Source organism: Cryptomeria japonica, chromosome 4 (assembly GCF_030272615.1).
Source record: "Cryptomeria japonica chromosome 4, Sugi_1.0, whole genome shotgun sequence".
Classification (NCBI taxonomy): Eukaryota; Viridiplantae; Streptophyta; class Pinopsida; order Cupressales; family Cupressaceae; genus Cryptomeria; species Cryptomeria japonica.
The window spans coordinates 674,244,164-674,264,666 of NC_081408.1; positions in this window are offsets into that span (position 1 = coordinate 674,244,164).

Below are 20,503 nucleotides of genomic sequence, written 5' to 3' on the forward strand. Positions count from 1 at the left end.
TTAAGGGGTAGATGATAAAAGGAGGAGAACTGACAGATGATGTGATATTGGCAATCAAGTTGAAGATGATGATGGTACATTGATTGTATATCTGATTGGTGTTGCCTGTCTACCCCAACAATAAGAATAACAACTCTAATTGAAGTCTCAACCCGAAGTTTGGACATTCATTTGGTAAAGTCACTATTTTCATGGCTAGTGCTCATTTGATTGTCAACCCAGGGACACAATACTTGAAATGGGTCTGCACTATATATGCACTAAGTTCTTGCAACAACTATTCTGCATTACTGCAACAACTAACATTATGTGGAAAAGGTAAACAAGAACAAAAACTATGGAAAGGCTATAGGAAAACTTCTGCATAAATTCATAAAAGAAATGCTGGAAAAAATCAATATGGATAAACAAAAATTACTCTATTCTAGCTTGGCTGTAGGAACAGTCAGTGGATCTATTTCCAGTGGCTGTAGGAATAGTCTAAGCAAGAACTCTACTGCAGCTAAAGAAAGAAAACTAATTTTAACAAACACACAGGATCACTCACCAAGTGGGCCCCCTTGGATGAGTGATACCAGGCTTCCTGAAAACTACTCTTAACAGATCAGAACAATATAATTTTATTCATTGCTTCCTGAAAGTGATTACATAGTTTGAAAAGAAAACTCAAGAATGATTATAAAAAATCCTCTGCTCTATTCTTCTCTCTTCTGTCTAACCTCTGAGAAAAAGAAGAGCTTATTATTAAAGAGAAATCAACTACAATAGACAACATAAATCATGCCCAGAAGAAGAGGCGAATGATTGACTGATAAAGAAGATAACTGGAGCTATGCCACAGGAAACATGGATCTAAACCGAACCACAATCTTTGCATGCCGTGGTGGTGTTTGCAAATTCAATGCCCACTGAAGTTAGATATTGGTAGTGTCGCTTGACTGCTCTACCTATGTCGTACCTTGCGCTTGCTCAACTCCTCTATAGTTTGATCTTCAATTATCTCTTACGTAATCTTTCCTTCATCAGACGCGATAGGAGAATATCCACTACGACATCATTTATTACCTGCACTACAACAGAAACAACAGACAAGGACATATATATGCATTTTATTTAATTAACACAGCTATTAATTCACATATGATATTACCCTAAATAATCTGCATGGCAACAGGAACAAATCACATGGCTGCAGGAATAAATGGCATGGCTGCAGGAAGAGACTGGCAAAGTTCAAACATGATTTAATAAGTTCAAGCTTAACACATGTAGTACATATAGTCCATTTCCAATTCATCACTACTACTATGCAAACCAAAAGATGTCAAAAAATTAAGAGTTCTGATGATAAAAACATGACAAAGTCTCAACTTATCATGCCCCCCAACTTTAAGAGCTTTTTTGATCCTACAACAAAAGGAAAATTTCTGACTCTTGCAATAACTCTCAAATCACCAATGGTGCCCTGACCTATCCCTCCTGAAGACAAGTTCCAATATAATCCCTTCATTTTTCCAGCCTGGACCATCTGGCTGACTCTTCTGTGACTGCATCATTGTTTTGATCCGTAGGCTAACATCCCAATAAAAGCCACATGAGGATTCAGGGCTGAAGGATTAGTGGTAGCTAGTTGTTGGATTTCTCTCTACCTAACTATATATATCTGGGGGCTCTTTGCATAGCTTCCCAAAAATTCTATAGTGAATACGGTTCTCCCTGCTTTAACTGTTCTGGTAAATTGTTCCAGCATTGAGTTAACCTTCTATTGCAGTTGTCCTGTCAATCTGCACCAAATACTCATATGCCTAATAGATTTCTTCTCTCATTGGAAGCACTAGTTTTCTAACATCATCCCTTACCAGTAATTTCTGCCACTCATAATAAAGAACTCTTGGTTCTTTTGATTCTTTCCTTAATGGCAATGGACAGTAAAACTCTAATTCTTCATATGCCCTAGCTTGTGCCCCCATGCTGATCTCATTTTGGATCCATGACATTAAAGCTTTGATATGGATATCCCCAATATATAATAAAGGGTTCCACTCACTGTCTAAGGGTACAACATAGTTATGTAAATAAAATTCACATAGGAAATTCTTCACAGCTAGTGGAGAGGTTTGGTAAGCATAGAAGAATTCTTCAAGTGTTTCTAAGGAGGGGCTAAGGTCCCTAATAATGCGGTTCAATTTGAAATTCAAATACCACTTCTTCAAATGCACAACATAAACCCTTGGAGGTGACCTACATTGCATCAACTCGGGAACCATACCAATAATTATTTCCACCTTATCCTCTAATTCCTCAATTTTGTTATCCCTCTTTTCAATTTCTTTTTTTTGTTTATCAATAATTCCTTACAACCTAGCCCTCTTTATTTCCCATTGTCTATAAAATGTTAAAGTAATAGATAAATTGCTTAGGGATGAAGGAGGTCTAATAGGTGTTACCTTAAGCCATGGGATATCCTCAATAAATTCCTCAATCTATGCTGGCATCTCTCCAACATTTTCCTCAAACTAATGTAAAGTGTCTCCAACAGTCTCTTCAGGCTGCTGTGAAATATCTCCAACGGTCTCTTCAAACTTCTCAGGAATCTCCCCAACAATTTCTTCAAGCTGCTATCAAATATCTCTGGCAGTTTCTTCAAGTTGTTGTGCCACAAAAGAAAGATTTGATTGTCTATCCTCATCAACTTCTACTTGGATTTCATCATCTGCAGGGCTTTCTTTTTCTTGCATTTCAATATCTGCAGGGCTTCCTTCTTCCGAAGTTTCCACCGCAATAACCTTTGTTGGATCACCTGCAGGATGAGCCTTCTGTGTCCTACTTCTTGTTCTTCTTACATAAACCTTTGGAGTGGTTGTAGAAAAGGTTTCAGTTGCTATAGGAGTTGCTTCAGTTGTTGCAGGAGTTTTTCTTTTTGACCTGCACCTCTTGGCTGCAGGAGAAATTTGAGCTGCCTATGGTTGGGCCATGGGTTCTTCATCTATTTTATCCCTTTCCAACTCCTTCCCTTTTCTACTAGCAATTGGTGACTCTCTTTGAAGAGAAGTAGAGGGTTGTTCCACATTTACTTCAGCGATCTCTTCCTCCACAATAACCGTAGCTCCTTTAGCAACAAGCAAATCATCCTCTGTAGCAACTACGAGGGAAGAGGGTTCTGCAACATTTTCTTCTTCAACTGGTGGATTCTTTGCAACAGGGGCATCTTCAACAGGGTGATCTTCAACCCTAAACTATAATATATCCTCAAATACTCCCCATTCCATCTGTGAAATATCTCTCAGGGATCGCTCTACAAGAAGTTTAACGAATCCATGATGGCTAACAGAGCGATTTCCATTTTTTTCGTGTCTCCTTAGCGCTTGTAGAAATGAGGTGGTATAGGAAATTAGGGACATTCACCCTCTGGCCATGCCGTAGATGACTAAGTAATTTGAAATGTGGTGAATGTAGATTTGAATATCTCCCTTCACAAGTAATGTATTTCATAACATACAAAGCTACCTGAGGCCACTCTACTGGCAGGAAAACCCTTCTAGTTCCTTGTTTGTCCACCATTAGAGGTCCATCCGTGGGAATTGTGAACTCTGCCCTATCGCTCCTTGCATCTTTTGATTCTGGAAATAGTTCCCCTTCCTACGACAACCCTGTTACTTCTGCTATTCGTTGCTTCATAGCAATAACCCTCAAGCCTTTAATCATAGCTTCTCCTTCATTGAAGGAATGCATAAATTCTACAGCAATTTCTTTGTTATAATATCTGATTTTCAAGAAGTAATCCAACCAGCCGTGGTGTCTAAAATAATGCTCAAAAAGAGCATCCTGTAGCAACACTTCATGAATTGTTGGCTCATGGTGGATTGGATCACCACCCATCTCTTACTCTGCTAGTATTGAACACTCTGCAGCTGAGAAATAGAGGACCAAAACATCTGATAGACTTGCTAAATTGAAATTTCCATACATATCTCAATTCTGGTGGCAAAATTTATTATTCCATTGCGTGAAATAATAGCATGTTAAACAATGATGGAAAGAAATAAATTCTAAGTACCAAAAAGGATGGATAATCAACAACTTTGGAAACCAAACCATACAGCACCCCCCCAGCTTAACCTAGCACGTGTCCACACAAGTTGACGAGATTTCAGGGAGTGTAGCGGATTTAAAAAAGGCATAATCATAATGAAATAATAAATGTGTAATTAAAACAAAACATAATATGTACATACTTGCATTAGTACAAAAAAATAACAACGAAATGAAGTGAAATGATAGATAGGAAAGTGGGATGGAATTACGTGGAAGAAATTTTATTTACGGAGAAGAATATTCCAATAAGATATGGAAATATTTATTGTGAAGTGACAAGCATGTTCACTGCAGAGGCTGCAGGAACTTTACCTTTATTACTTTGCTCAATTGCAGCAGGAAGTTGATGAGTTGCTGTAGGAACCTTTCTAGTGGTTGCAAGAACCTTTGTTTCATCCTATTGGGCAAATTGCTGCAGGAACTCTTCTTTAGTGGCCGACTTATGATATAGACGCAGTCGGTGACCATTCACCAAAATTTTAAATTGAACAGGAATAATTATGGTCAAATGAACATCTCCATTATTGAAAACTTCTTCTATCTCATATGGACCTAACCACCTAGTTTGCAGCTTCCCCATAGCATCTTTATATCTAGAATCATACAGTAGTGCCCAGTCACCAGCTTTGAATTTATTTTCCTTGATATATTTATCATGCTACTTGGCTCTTTGATTATGGATCAGTTCTATCTGCTAAACAATTATTTTCCTCCATTCATCTAGAGTATTCAATTGTTGAATATGTTCTTTCTCTGCTTCAGATAATGTCATATTTAACTGCAAAGTTGTCCTCAGAGTTTTATGCTCAAATTCAATAGGCATCATTGCTATTTTTCCATAAACCATCTCAAAAGGTGTAAAACCAATTGGTGTTTTCCAAGTTGTTCTGTATGCCCAAATTGCTTCTGAAAGCCTATGAGACCAGTTTTTTTATGAACAGATACTATTTTTGTAAGAATAGCCTCAAGCTTCCTTATTTGTAACTTCTACCTGTCCATTAGCTTGTGGATGATATGGAGTAGATTTTTTGTGCCTTATATTGTATTCATTGACCAAAGCTGCTATCAATGTTGAATTAAATTGAGGTCCCTGGTCTAAGACAATCTCCCTTGGTCCTCCATATCTTGTAAATATCTCTTCATAAAGAAACTCAACCACCTTATTATCTCTTGCATGTGTCATGGCATGAACTTCCACCCATTTTGTTACATAGTCTGTACATACCAAAATATAGGATTTACCATTAGAAGGTGGATCAATTGGGCCAAAAAAATCCAATCCCCACTTATCAAATGGTGTAACTGATATTTGTGGATGTAGTGGCATCTCATTAGATTTTGTAGGTCTTCCCATTCACTGGCATCTATCACATTTCCGTGTGTATTGTGCTGCATCTTTGTGTAATGTGGGCCAATAGTACCCTGTATTGAATATTTTTAGTGCCATTCTTTTGGCAGCAAAATGGCCTCCACATGGCTCATCATGGCATGCATGCAGGATATCATACATTTCATCTTCTCTAACACATCTTCTCATGACTTGGTCAAGCCCAGTATAAAATAGACAATCAACAATCCATGAGAAGTTAAAACTTTTTTCAACTAGCAACCTTCTTTCCTTAGGAGAGAAATAAATTGGCATTTTAGCAACAACTAAATAGTTGACAATACTAGCATACTAGGGAGTGTGAGCTTGGATAAGAAATAAATGTTCATCTAGAAAAGCATCATCTATCACTGGAGAATATTCTTGTAATTGAAATCTTGAAAGATAGTTAGCAACCACATTAGACTTCCCTGGTTTATCAACAACTGTGATATCAAATTCCTGCATCAATAATAACCAGCAAGCCAATCTAACACTAATCGAAGGCTTATTCATGAGATATCTGATTGCAATATGATTTGTATGCACAAATATGGGATATCCCATGATATAATGCCTAAATTTGTTAAGTACGTATATAACAGCTAACATTTCCTTTTCAGTGTCTATTTATTTCAACTCAGGTCCCTGTAAGTTCTTGCTAATATAATATATTGCATTTTCCAATTTGTCAATCTTTTGTCCTAACACTACTCCTATTGCATAATTAGATGCATCTGTATGGATTTGGAATGGTAAAGACCATTTAAATTCTATATCTTTGGTAAGCAGTGAATATAAGGGACTTACAATTTTACTGAAATCTTTGATAAACCATCTATAGTATCTAGCATGACCAAGAAAACTTCTTACATCTTTTTGCTTCACAGGAGCATTGATATGCTGAACCTCAATTTTTGTTGGATCCACCTGGATGCCTTCTATAGAGATATGATGACCAAGGACTATTCCTTCTTGCATCATGATGAAGCATTTCTCACTATTTAATGACAAACAATAGTCTTCACATCGCTGCAAAACCTTTTTCAGATTACCCAATGCTTGTTCAAATTCAGAACCATAAGTTGTAAAGTCATCCATATAGATTTCCATGATGTCTTGAGAAATATCAGAAAAGATACCAATCACTGCTCTTTGAAAAGTGGTTGGAGCATTACGCAACCCAAAATGAAGAACAAAATATGCATATGTGCCCCATGGACAAGTAAATGTTGTCTTCTCTTGATCCTCTGGGGCTATCTAAATCTGATTGTAACCACTGAATCCATCAAGGAATGAAAAGTATCTTTTACCAGCCAAGGAATCCAATACCTAATCCATAAATGGTAATGGAAAATGATCTTTTCTTGTTGCTAAGTTCAGGGCTCTATAATCAACACATACCCTCCATTTACCTCCTTTCTTAGGGACTATGACCAGAGGTGATACCCATTGGCTATTAGAGATAAGATAGATAAACCTGACCTTTCACAACTTCTACAACTCTTCTTTAACTATCTCTTTTAAGGTAGGATTGATTCTTCTTTGAGGTTGTCTAAGTGGGCAACATTCTTCTTTTATATAAATATGATGGGTGCAAACTACTGGATCTATCCCATGCATATCCTTGTAATCCCATGCAAAAGCATTTTTATAATATTTCAGCAAGTCCACAAGGGCCTCATTTTGAGTATCTAATAGATCTCTATTGATATTCAAATATTTATTCAAATCAACTTCTATCTTGATAGTAAGATCAATCTGGTTCATATTAGAAAAATGAGAAGAAGATACTTCCTGCGGCAGCAAAGTGCAATATATTAGTAGCTGTAGGAAAGTCCAAACCTGCAATATTCGGAAACAACTCCTGCAATTTCTGCTTTTCTATTAACTCATTTATCAAAATTTTATAAATAATTGATTCTTCATCATGTAATTGCATGAATGGCCCTCTATTAATCATCATAAGGTGATTAATAAAGTCATCTCCCTTAGATTCTTCTCCCAAAATAGGTCAAACGGTTTGTTGTTGATCAAGTTAGGGTTGTGCAGGAGAATACAAGGCTAATGTTTTTGTAGAATTCCCATCTGAAATAGTCATATCCCCTGATCTACATCCAATATATGCATCAGCTATGGCAAGCCAAGGTCTTCCCAAAATCACCGGATATCCTCCCAATGTTGCTTTTAGAGATAAAATCATAAAGTTTGCAGGGTATTCCCAAGAATCCAAAATAACCACTACATCCTCAATGATACCATCATGTCTCACTATAGAACTGTGGGTGTAGGCCTTAAACTATTGATTCCAAGTTGTTTCATTACTTCCCTTGTCATCACATTAATGGCTGCCCCTAAATCAATCAAAACATTTTTTCTCTGATTGCCATTAATGACTATACTTACAACAAGACTACCTGGATCAGAATATTTTGGAATTGAAATCTTGCCTAACATAATATCTTCTAGTTGACCCATAACATGCACTGTTTGTGGATCCTTTTTCTTCCTGCCAGGGTTTTTTAGACATGCTTCTCTTAGTGGCTTACCATATATGGGAACATCTTTTATTGCCTGCAACAATGGAATTTCAACACAAATATACTTCAGTTGATCTATAATATGAAAGCCTTGTTGTTGTTTTGTGGGAACTTCCTTTTCTTACAATCTTTGGGGAAATGGTGGCAATATCTGGTTTTGAGGTATTGTATCTATTGGATTAGAGATTTCTTGCTCTTCTTGTACCTTAGTGATAACTAGATGAGAGGGATTAGGAAGAGTTGTCCCAGATTGAAAGTGAATGTCACTTAGAGATAGAGAATAGGCAGGGTATTGATTAAGATTAGCTGAATAAGCTTGTTGTTGTTGCTGAGACTTAATATTAGGATTTGGCAGAGGTTGAGTAGGCAATTGTGTTGGTTTAGGTGGTACAATAGTGGCTGCAGGAGGAGGCATTAGTGCAGGATGTTGTGGCTGTTGAATAGGCTGCTGATAACCAGAAGATTGGGCATTCCATGGTTGACTCCCCCTCTATTGAGAAGTAGGTTGCCAATTCCCTTGAAACTAGCTTCCTTGGGCCTGAGGTGGGTACCAGTTCCCTTGTGGCTACTGCCACTATACCATTTGATTACCAAAATGCTACCCTTGGCATTGAGAGCCATACCAGTTTTGATAATTACCAAAATTTTGAGCATATGGTGGTTGCCATTGGTTATTTGGTGCATAAGAATTTCCACTATAACCAGAAAAAGAAAGTGGATCCGGAGGCATACCTTGTCTTTGGAAATTTGGCCTTCTTTGAGCAACATAGAAGACTTGCTTGTCCTCACCTTGAATTGGCTTGAAGTCAGGTACTTCCACATTTGCAACTATTTTACATCTACAATCCTTCTTTCGCTGTTTACAATGAGGGAAAATTTTTGCAATAAATGCATCAGCTTCTTCATGTTTCTTCTTAGCTGTAAGTATATCCAACTAGGTAGCCATATTATTTATAATGTCCTCCTTAAAGTCCTTTAACAAATGGCTAAGTTCTAATCTAGAAACTCCAGTACGAGATGCTGATGATGGTGCTCCTGGCTTGAAATGCATGTTATTCTTAGTAGTAGATCTGGAATACTTCTTACAAATTTGTCCTATTTCAGCCCAAGTGGACTGTGTAATGTCATCTCCTCCCATAAGATCCAAAGAATCAGTGCATTCATCGCTGATTCCCCTCAAAAATATCAACTTGAGGGAATCTTCATTGAGAGTACTATGCTTGGACTTTTTGACACTAAATAGGAACCTTTCCAGATAATCTTCAAGACTCTCATCTTCTTTCTGTGTCATTCTAAAGATATCATCCCCATGACGATCAATGCCTCTACAATAATCTTTCTATTATGCAAGAAACAACCATTTCATCTCATCCCATGTATTGATTGTGCTACTACCCAAGCTCATAAACCATCTCAAGGATGACTCCTTCAAGGTGGTAGGAAATTTTTTGAGTCTATGGGCATCTGTAGTATAGTCAAAATTCCTATAGTGAACATCAAACTCAAACATAAATGTGTTTGGATCCTCTGTCACCAATCCATAGAATTTAGGGAGGGAAGATGCTGGAATGTTTTTGAGATTAGCATTATCATGCTAATTAGATATGGGGAACTCAAACGCTGGGTCTAGTGGTGGTGGTGGGTTATTTCCACCAGGAGGTGGGTTCCCTTGCATTGGACTTGTGGGGATTGTTACTATAGGAAATTATTATTCTTGAAGACCAAAGAGGAGCTGAAGACTACCTTCTGGAAATTCAGATTCAAGGTGGTTCAAGTTCTATGGGGTTTGGTAAAGTTCAACAAAAGGATTTATATCTAGGAAATTATCTTCTACATGATTAGAATGAGTGGGTAGAAATCTACCTCGAACATCTCTTCTTCATCTATGCATGCAGATTCATGAAATTTTTTGAACAATCAAGTATACCAAAAAAACAATTAACTGAAAACTGAAAAGATAATAACTATAGCAGGTTCTTAGTTTGACACCATCCCCGACAATGGCACCAAAAATGTCTACCCCAACAATAAGAATAACAACTCTAATTGAAGTCTCAACCCGAAGTTTGGACATTCATTTGGTAAAGTCACTATTTTCATGGCTAGTGCTCATTTGATTGTCAACCTAGGGATGTAATACTTGAAATGGGTCTACACTATATATTCTCTAAGTTCTTGCAACATCTATTCTGCATTACTGTAGCAACTAACATTATATGAAAAAGGCAAACAAGAATGAAAACTATGGAAAGGCTACAGGAAAACATCTGCATAAATTCATAAAAGCAATGCTAGAAAAATTCAATATGGATAAACAAAAATTACTCTGTTCTGGCTTGGCTGCAGGAACAGTTAGTGGATCTGTTTCCAGTGGCTACAGGAACAGTCTAAGAAAGAACTCTACTATGACTAAAGAAAGAAAACTAATTTTAACAAACACACAGGATCACTCACCAAGTGGGCCCCCTTGGATGAGTGATACCAGGCTTCCCGAAAACTACTCTTAATAGATCAGAACAACATAATTTTATTCATTGCTTCTTGAAAGTGATTACATAGTTTGAAAAGAAAACTCAAGAATGATTATAAAAAATCCTCTGCTTTATTCTTCTCTCTTTTATCTAACCTCTGAGAAAAAGAAGAGCTTATTATTAAAGAGAAATCAACTACAATAGACAACACAAATCATGCCGAGAAGAAGAGATGGATGATTGACCGATAAAGAAGATAACTGGAGCTATGTTGTAGGAAACATGGATCTAAACCATACCATAGTCTTTGCATGTCGCGGCGGTGTTTGCAGATTCAATGCCCATTGAAGTTAGACATTGGTAGTGTTGCTTGACTGCTCTGCCTATGTCGTACCTTGTGCTTGCTTAGCTCCTCTACAATTTGATCTCCAGTTATCTCTTACATAATCTTTCCTTCATCAGGCATGATAGGAGAATATCCACCGCGACATCATTTATTACTTGCACTACAACAAAAACAACATACAAGGACATACATATGCATTTTATATAATTAACACATCTATTAATTTATATATGATATTACCCTAAATAATCCACATGGCAATAGGAACAAATCACATGGTTGTAGGAATAAATGGCATGACTACAGGAATAGACTGGCAAAGTTCAAACATGATTTAATAAGTTGAGGCTTAACATATGGAATACATATAGTCAATTTCCAATTCATCACTACTACTATGCAAACCAAAAGATGTAAAAACCTTAAGAGTTTTGATGATAAAAACATGACAAAGTCTCAACTTATCATTGCCATCAATGCCAAAGAGGGAGATTGTTGGAATTTGGCATAACTGATGTAGATGAGGTGATGCAATTGGTCTAATGACTACACCGGTAAAAGGTAGAAGTCTATTTGTGATGAAGAGATTGAGATTCTACGAATAGATGACATGATCAATTATTTGTGTTGTCATTAATGGAAATTGATGTCAACTGATGTTCCTGATGTTTTGTTCTGTCATCTAAGTGATTTGGTTTACCTGAAGAAAGCTTTTACCGGAAAAGAACTAAAGTATGTGAAATAAGACTTTAACCAGTAAAGTAGAGTTGTTTTGATTGAATCGGTCGATCGGTGATGATTGGTGATTTGCTGTTTGGATGGTGAACTTTTATAATGGAAAGGTGTATATGACCAGAACCATAACTTGTGAGGATTACCAGAAGGCATGTTTCAAATTTTTGATGAAGTTTTGCTAAGGTTTTAGTAGGGTTTAAGATCAGTGAAGAAATCATCAAATCGGTAATGATTTTTGTTATGACTGCGATCGGCGGTGAGTCTACATGAAGTTGGTAACATGAAAAAACCCATGTGAAGGATTTAATCTTTTTTTGGCACTATTCAAGGAATAATTTCTTGGAAATTAACGAAACGCTTAATAGAGTGTTTTGAGGGTTTGACTTTGGTACATCTTGGATTTCCGTGATGAGTTGTGATCAACCAACGGTTGATATTGTGTTTAAATTTATTGTAATGATCTATATATCAATTTGTGATAATCTCTTATGATTTGAATTGTATATTCATGATGTAATTAGGGTTTTGTGGCCGACCTAGTTAAGATGGCTATTTAGGATGACACAATTGATGTTTATGGTGTCAGTGGTCTTAGAGAATATGTTAAGCGGTCCAAGTGAAGTGTGAGATCTTCCTGAGAGTTGCAGAGTGTTGTATAAACTGGATCTAATCAAGCAAGCAAAGAAGTGCACGTAAAAAGATCATTTTCTTATTGTTGTTCCCTAACAATTACAGTGAGTTAAATCCCTTAACCGGGTAGGTCCTAACAGGCCTTAAACATTTAAGTCCCCTAACAAGACAACTCTCAAAAGAGTGTTAAATCCTCTCATGAGGTTGATCCTAACAGATCATCAAGATTTATTCTAAGGACAAGGGCCTGATGGGGGAGGATACGACCATGAAAGAAGCTCAGATCTCTGATGTCAGGGAGGTGGGACTCGAAGTGAATCTTGAGATGGCAGGCGACAAGACCCAGGAAGATCATCACTTGGATATTGACCTTTGTATCAATAATGACATGGATAGCTTCAAACAAGTGTTCCTCTAGATACAAAAGGAAATAATTGGCATTAAAACCAAGCAAGCTCAGGAAGTAGGAAAAATTGAGACTTTACAAGCTTTAAGCTTGGGTAAATTCATTTCTCTCCCTGATTATCTCAGTGAGCTTACCAAAGCTATTGGTAATGCAAAGGAAATCATCAATGTTAATCACAATAGTTTTATTATCTCAGAGAACAAAGAAGGGGCTACTAAAAAATGACTTGATGGAGTTGAGAACACGCTCAAAAAAATTGGTGAGAAAACTCATAAGATTCTTAAGGCTGCCTCGGCTAGTATGAAGGCTCTTATCAGTAATCTTGAGAATGACTATGGGGATAAGGCTTCGATGGGCATTATTCAAGTGAAGGAAGATACTCCAGAAGATAAGGAGACAAGGCTTGGGAGAAGAACATGGGCGAGCACTAGAAAGATGCAAAGCCATAGCAAGGAACTTGAGGAAATCAAGTGGGAGACTGATAATATGGAATAGTTGGAGCTGGAAGCTGCTTAAATGCTTTAGAACTTAACCTAAATTTGTGCTCTTTATGTCGGTCCTTTTGGTTTTCTAACTAGCTATCTCTAGTTTGCTCATGTTCTCCTCATCAGCTGTCTTTTTCTTTGGTGTTGTCTTTTGTGTTTTGTTGCACTTTAATGTAAATCTTTTGATCTTTTGGCTATAATGGGTTTTAGGGGCCCATCAAAACCTATTTTCCCATATTTGAAAATAGATCATCAAGCTCCTAACCAGGCTACAAGGAAGATCCCTTAACTAGGTGACTCCAAACATGATATGCTCCTAACCGGTCATATTGTATGCTCCTAATAGGGGTACTTCAAAAGAGTACAAATATTTGTGGGTGCGAACTCCCACTGTGGTTTTTCCCTATTTGGGTTTCCATGTTAAAAACTTATGGTGTTCATGTGTGGAATGTTTTTTGTGTGATTTTCTTGTTTATGTTTCTTTTCATGCAATATTTATGAGACACTGGTTATGATGTTTTATCAGAAGTTTATTAGAGGTTACCAATACTAATAAGAAGTTGTTTGAGAAAGTATTTGATCTCATTGACAAGGTTAATGATTTGGTAATTGATCAAGTTTATTTGAATTTTTTGGTGGTGAAAGTATTGATAGTTATGGTAAATGATTTCATTAATGTGTTAAGAAAATATGATAAAGAGGCTATTAGATCTGATCACCGAAGTTGAGATATTTGTTAAATAGTTTTAGATATGAGATAAGTTTGTTTTTGAGTTAAAAGTTTCATTTGGTCTTAGTATTAATTCACCCCCCCTATCAGTACTAACCAGATCCTTATAGGATTAACACATTATAGGGAACATTATATACATTCTTAGTGATCTTCAAGTACTCTTCTCCAATGCATCTCAAATGAACTTCCATCCTGCTCTTCCAGAGAGTATAGTTCCTTCCATCAAATCTCAGACTATCCTTCTTGAAAGAAAAGGTTGTCATCCTAGATCTCCTCAAGTAGTCAAGCTTCTTTCAGAGGATCTATCTCTGATACCAATTGTTGGAAACAAGTAGAAAAATGAGAGGGGGGGGGGGTAAATTAGTTTGTACCAAAAACTTCCGCAACTTAAATAGTAAATCAGATTTGATAATTAACAATTAAAACATGAAATAGCACCACATCAATATCACACATAGCACCAAGATTTTTGACATGGAAAACCCAGTTGAGGGAAAACCATGATGGGAACGTACCCACAATCAGATAATGCCCTGTTAGGAGTAAGTGAATATTACAGTGGGAAATGCACATGCATTCAAGAATACTGCCTAGATTTCACTCAAAATAAGAAACCCATATATGCTACAAACTTAAGGGAAGGCTCATTGCCTTATAGGAAGTCACATTGACTTACAAAGACATTCAAACTACAATCTGGATCACATGAACTGTAAAATTAGCATCTGCATATGCCTGAGTACAGTTTCGGTTAAGCACATAGTCTACCTTGCAACCCTTCTCTTCTTCACACTTCCGAAAGATCAGATCACTTGTCTGCACATCCAACTCGATCATACACTCACATATAAAATGAAAACACTCAAAATCATACATCTTACATGACCATTAATTATATGTATATAAGACATAAACCTATATTTCAAGGTCGACTAAACTCTCAATACAAATTACAAAATAATATCCTCACATGCTAAAACAATACATGGAGACTAAAACAATGTTAGCTAAGACATAGTGTATACCCAATCAACACCACAAATATGCAACACCTCCAACAATTATGCCTCAATCATCCGCAAAATGCTACAACCACCAAGAATATCACATAACATGAAGAACATCACCAAACAGGGAAAATCTTCAATAACAAGCTTAGTGATAAATGTTGACCACCGATACTCATAGAAAAGAATCTATAAATATTCACAGGCAATGTGAATTGCATCACACAAACCACAACAACTCAGATTACCAGAATCATTACCATCTCATCACCGGATCTTGAGAACAATCATCAAAACTAACTATCAACATGAAAGATTCACTTGTGGACATCCAAATCATGAACCAATCGAACTGAGGATACACATCAACATCTGGAACACATCCCATACATCCACAACTAAAGATATATCAATTCCAGAGCATAAAATAGAATATCGAATGTAGCATCGTAAATTGTACACCCTTAATTGGGTGGTACAATTCCATGCTTAGGATAGCACCTGCCTTAGTGTGTTTGCATTTTACATTTCAAATCCCCTTTAAGCATTTAATTAATTAATTTAATTAAATCTAAAGTCTTATTTCATCCCTCTACACTTTATTAAATTGGTCCCTTTACCCTAAGTGTGCCCGTTTTTATTTTATTCTTTCAATTAATCACTTCATCAAAATACCCTAATTATGTCTTATTTCAACCTTCAAGGCCCGATTTCGCATATCTAAATGTCACAAATTCCCACATACTCCTGGAAATTTCTTTAAAATCACAATATCTTGCTTCCCCAAAAATTTGGCAAAAACTTTGTCGAACCGTGTGTTTGGACCATGTGGGTACCTGCATGGTCCCGACTTTTTCTCCCTGAATTTTGGGGGCATGTTCTGGTGGTATTTTAATATTCAAATCTAAGAGATTGGTGAAAAATATTATTTCTAGGTCGGCCTATGACTCAAAACAAAGTTAGGGTCTTCTACATAAACCTTTCATTTCCTCATTTGAAGATCTAAGATCTAGCAATTGAAGGCGATTATTATGAATTGAAAGTGTAGGTTTTATGAAGTCTACAATAGCAAATCCAGCATTCACCAAGTCTACATCAAGTATTTTCAACATCTTTAGGATTTGAGGACATTGAAGAATAATAGATCACCGACTGATGATTAACTTGTACCTCTCCCTTAGGGTTTGGTATGGTTTCATGTTGTTTTCATGTCTTTGTATGAGATTCATTTTCAATTTTACATTCATTCTTTAGATCTCTAGATCATTTATTATTTTAAGCATTTGTATTTACATTTACAAGCATTTAGAGTTGTTCTTCAAAGCATAGGATAGAACTCTAGATTTTATTTCTTGTTTATTTAGGATCTTGCATACACACAAGATTCTTGCAAACACATTTTTAGTATATTATTGGCTATTTGTGGAGGTGGAAATCACCAAAAAAGGGGGTTTGACTAAGGAAAAACCCTATATAGCCACCTAGACACCCTTTTCAAGTTGTACATGCAAGTAGAGGAATCTAGCAAAAGCGTGAATTTTGGGACCGACAGAAGATACAAAGACAGTCTCAGGGCCAGAATCTAATCTCAGATCATAGAGATAAGGGAGTAGCACCCTGGGATAGGCCTAGGGGTGGTGCCTTGGTTCCTAGGGTTTTGCAATCTTCTATGCCAGATTTGAATTTTAGACCCTCAGGACCTCAGATCTAGAAATTCAGCTTTTTGTGTGCACAGGGATCAAGGTGCCCAATACCCTGGTCCTACCAATTCTTGTTTAGTTTTTCAGCATCAGGTGCACCTCTGAATCTCTTTTCTAGTCTTTCTTTTTGTATCTCAGTTTTAGTGTGCCCAGAACCTACATTTTCAATTTAAGTGTACTTTGCTTCTCATCTCCTAGCTTAGTTGATTGTTGCATTATATTTCACATATCTACTCTTGATTTACAAAAATGGAATATAAACCCTAAGAGATATTCCTTGACTCTCTCTTCCCTATAAGAATTATTCAAAGTGAGATATCGCCCTAGACTCTTTCATATTCCATTGTGTGTATATGAGAGTGGGATTAGGTCTTGGTTACTTTGTTCAATTTTTGTGCATCACATTTTGGTGAACCCGACGTGAATCTTATCTTCTTTAAATTTTTATTTCCTAGTTAGATCGATTTATTGCATCTTACTTTTCATTAAAAAGCATAAAAAAAGTTTCCATTCATTGCATTGTGTGTTTTAAGTTTTGTATGCATTCTCCATTTCAAAAATGTTGGTTCTTTATTTGTAATACTTTAATTCCTTTGATAATGCATTTTTTTATGTTGATTATGAGTTTATTAAGGAAGAACTGGATGAGGCTCTTGATGAGTTTCTATACCCTAAACCTTCTAAACCAAAATTTTGCCAAAAACTAATCAACCTTGTTACTATGCCATTTTATAGTGATGAGAAAGATAAGTTGAATGGTTCTTCTCATGAATACATTCCTATCAACTCATCCTCTAAATCTAGTAACATGGTGGTTTATATAAATCCCCTTTATGAGGACCTATCTCCTTTTGAATCTAAATAAAAACCATTTAATAAATATGATCATGCTGTGTTGGATGATTCTATTGATGATTTCATGTCTTTGCCAATTTCCTCAAAAAAAATCATACATCTAAAATATTTATTAACATGATAAATGTGAATGAAAATAGAAAACATTTCTTTATGGTTCAAGGTAGTTATGGAAATGTTCCTTTTTGTATCCCTCACAAACCCGTTATCACTGTGTAAGGAGGATATCCCACTAAGAGTCTTTATGAGTATGCTAAACAAATAACAAGAGAGAGTTGTCATTTTGTTGCTCACACTTATAACATTAGAAATAATAGGCAAATCAATCCTCCTCTAGTTATTCCAACTTCACTTCCTAATCCTCAACCCATTCCTCTTCAAGCACCTCACATTTTGCAAGCCTTTGATAAGGAGTATGATATCATTGAACAACTCAAGGGTACTCCTACCAAGATCTCCCTCTGGGATTTAATTCAAAATTCTTCAACATATCATGGAATGTTACAAGATGCCTTGAAAACCTTGAATGTTCCACCAACAATGACATCTAATAATATGTCTTCCTTGATTGACTCCATGACCACACCTAAAGATCAAATTATGCTCACCCAAGATGAGTTACCTCCTCATGAAGTTTAATGTCAATATGACCCTATCATGATTATTATTATTAGCAATGGAAATGCTATAGATGAACCCTTGTGGATAAAAACTCTGGCCTTAATGTTTGTAGTGTTAACCTATTGCATAAGATCAACGTGGACACTTTTCTCATCAAACTTGATTCCCTTACCATCCATGGCTTTGATAATGTGGCCAGTTCTTCATTAGGTATCATAACCTTGCCTGTTAAGGTAGGACCAGTTACCTTATCTACACCTATTCGTGTCATGCCTAATAATGTGACCTACAATTTGTTGTTAGGAAGACATTGGATTCATAACATGCAAGTTGTACCTTCTACTTTGCATAGGCAAGTCAAGTTTATTTATAACAACAAGATGTATACCTTGCTCACTAATACCAATCTCCAATCTTGTTTACAAACATCCACTTCTAAATCTTCCTCTACTAGTTCCTCACCAACTGCTTTTGAAGTCCCTTCTAGTATTCCTTCCCCTTCTAGCACAACTTTCTCTTCTACTAATCCTATTCCTCCTGGTAGCATGTCTTCACTAAAGCATGCAGTATTAAATTATTAACATTTGATCTATATTGCTTCATTCTTGAGAAACATATATTAAATTCTTGGTTATCTCCAATTCATTATGTAATTTTTTTAGGAATTTACATTTTTATGTGCTAGTATATCATGTAATTTTCTTTATGTGTTTGGAGTTAAGATGCATCATGTTGTGTTTAATTAAACTCTTAATTAGATCACATTAGTTATGTTGTCCTTAACTTAAAACACACTTATTTACATAATCAATTTTATATTTAATTAAATACTTAGTTATTTGTATAGATCACACATGTATCAATTTGATCGTGAGGTATTGGGAAACCAATCACATGAGAATTAGATTAGAAATACAGGTACATTTCCAAATTTGTTACTTTTAATCAAAGCAATATATACATCCATTGTTTTGAAATTAAAAGAACACATTTAAGGCTAAGATCATCATCATCATCATCATCATCATCATCATCATCATCATCATCATCATCATCATCATCATCATCATCATCATATATATATATCATCTAAAGTTTTAAATACATCATCATATACAAGGCTAACCACTAGATACAAAATGTGGTCTCAGATAGATCAACACTACCTATGGTTAGTGACTACTTGAGCCCTCAGGTTCCTGTCATGGTGGTCCCATGGGTATATAATGGGATGAGGACTGTGAGTGACTCCTAGAGGATCTCCTCTGATTTAAATCCATGACTATACCTCCATACATAGCTAACTTTGCTTGGGACTCTGCTAGATCACTCTATAGCCACTCCTCCTCTTCTCACCTGATCTCTAGCTCTATTCGAACTAATTCTAATAGATACTCATGTCATCCAACACTCCTGTAAGATCTATGCGTGATTTGTGAAGACCTAGGTATGCATGAAATGGTGACAATGTTAGATAGGGTCTATTGGATAAGGGACTACCACTCTTGTACTCTGACTATAGAAGAGGGAATAATAATCAAATCACATATACATCATAGTGAATATTCCAAACAAATTCAATTAAATAAAAGACATTTACTGAGATCTCCTGCCTACCATGGTGGATTGTGTGTTGTGGACATCTTTGATCTAGAGATGCTGCCCTCTCCATGATCATAGTGTCTCTGTACCCCAATAAGTGGTGTTGTAGGAGATGATCAATGTAGACTCGAGGTTGGTCTTTTGAGATTAGCTCCCTCTCCTCTAGCTAGCACTACTGGTGGATCTAGGGCTATGGTATCATCTCCAGAGTTATGGGAAACCTCATCCTCCTCCTCTCTCTCCTCCTCCTCCTCCTCCTCCCCCTCCTCCTACTCTCCCTTCTCATCCTCTCCCCTTTCCTTCAATCATCATCCCCACCCTGACTTTCCTCTCCACCAATATCTCCATCTCCTCCTTTCTCCTCATCAATATCTCTACCATGTTGTTCTCCCTCCTCTCTCTCTCATCTGTGTGATCCGATGTGTCTCCATTACTTGGGTCTTCGGATGTCTCGTGATCCTCACTAGATGATTGCCTCTATGGTATAGGATTACCCCTTGGATATTCTAAATGAAAAATGGATCCGGGGAAACTCCCATCCCAACATGTGATGTACCTATGGTGGGATCCCATGTTATCATTATAGGTGACCATTATATTTCAATTAGAATCATCTCAATCTCATCACTACAAGGCCTAGGAACTGGTATTGACCTAGCCATCACCCGAGAGGCATATAAAAAATAGCACATCATTTGGAACACCCTGCTCTAGCCAAAACTACCACCTAACTTGGTCAAAATAGAATGGGACTACGATGTGGTTGTAGCGTCCCTCGAGGAAGTGGTTTCTCTGCATAAGCCAAAGCTGAGTGCACTAGCCTGGCCATGTGGTCATGTGCCGATATGGCCTTTATGTGATAAAATCTGATCTTAATCTATCAATCACAATCCTCCAGTGCAATAGATCAC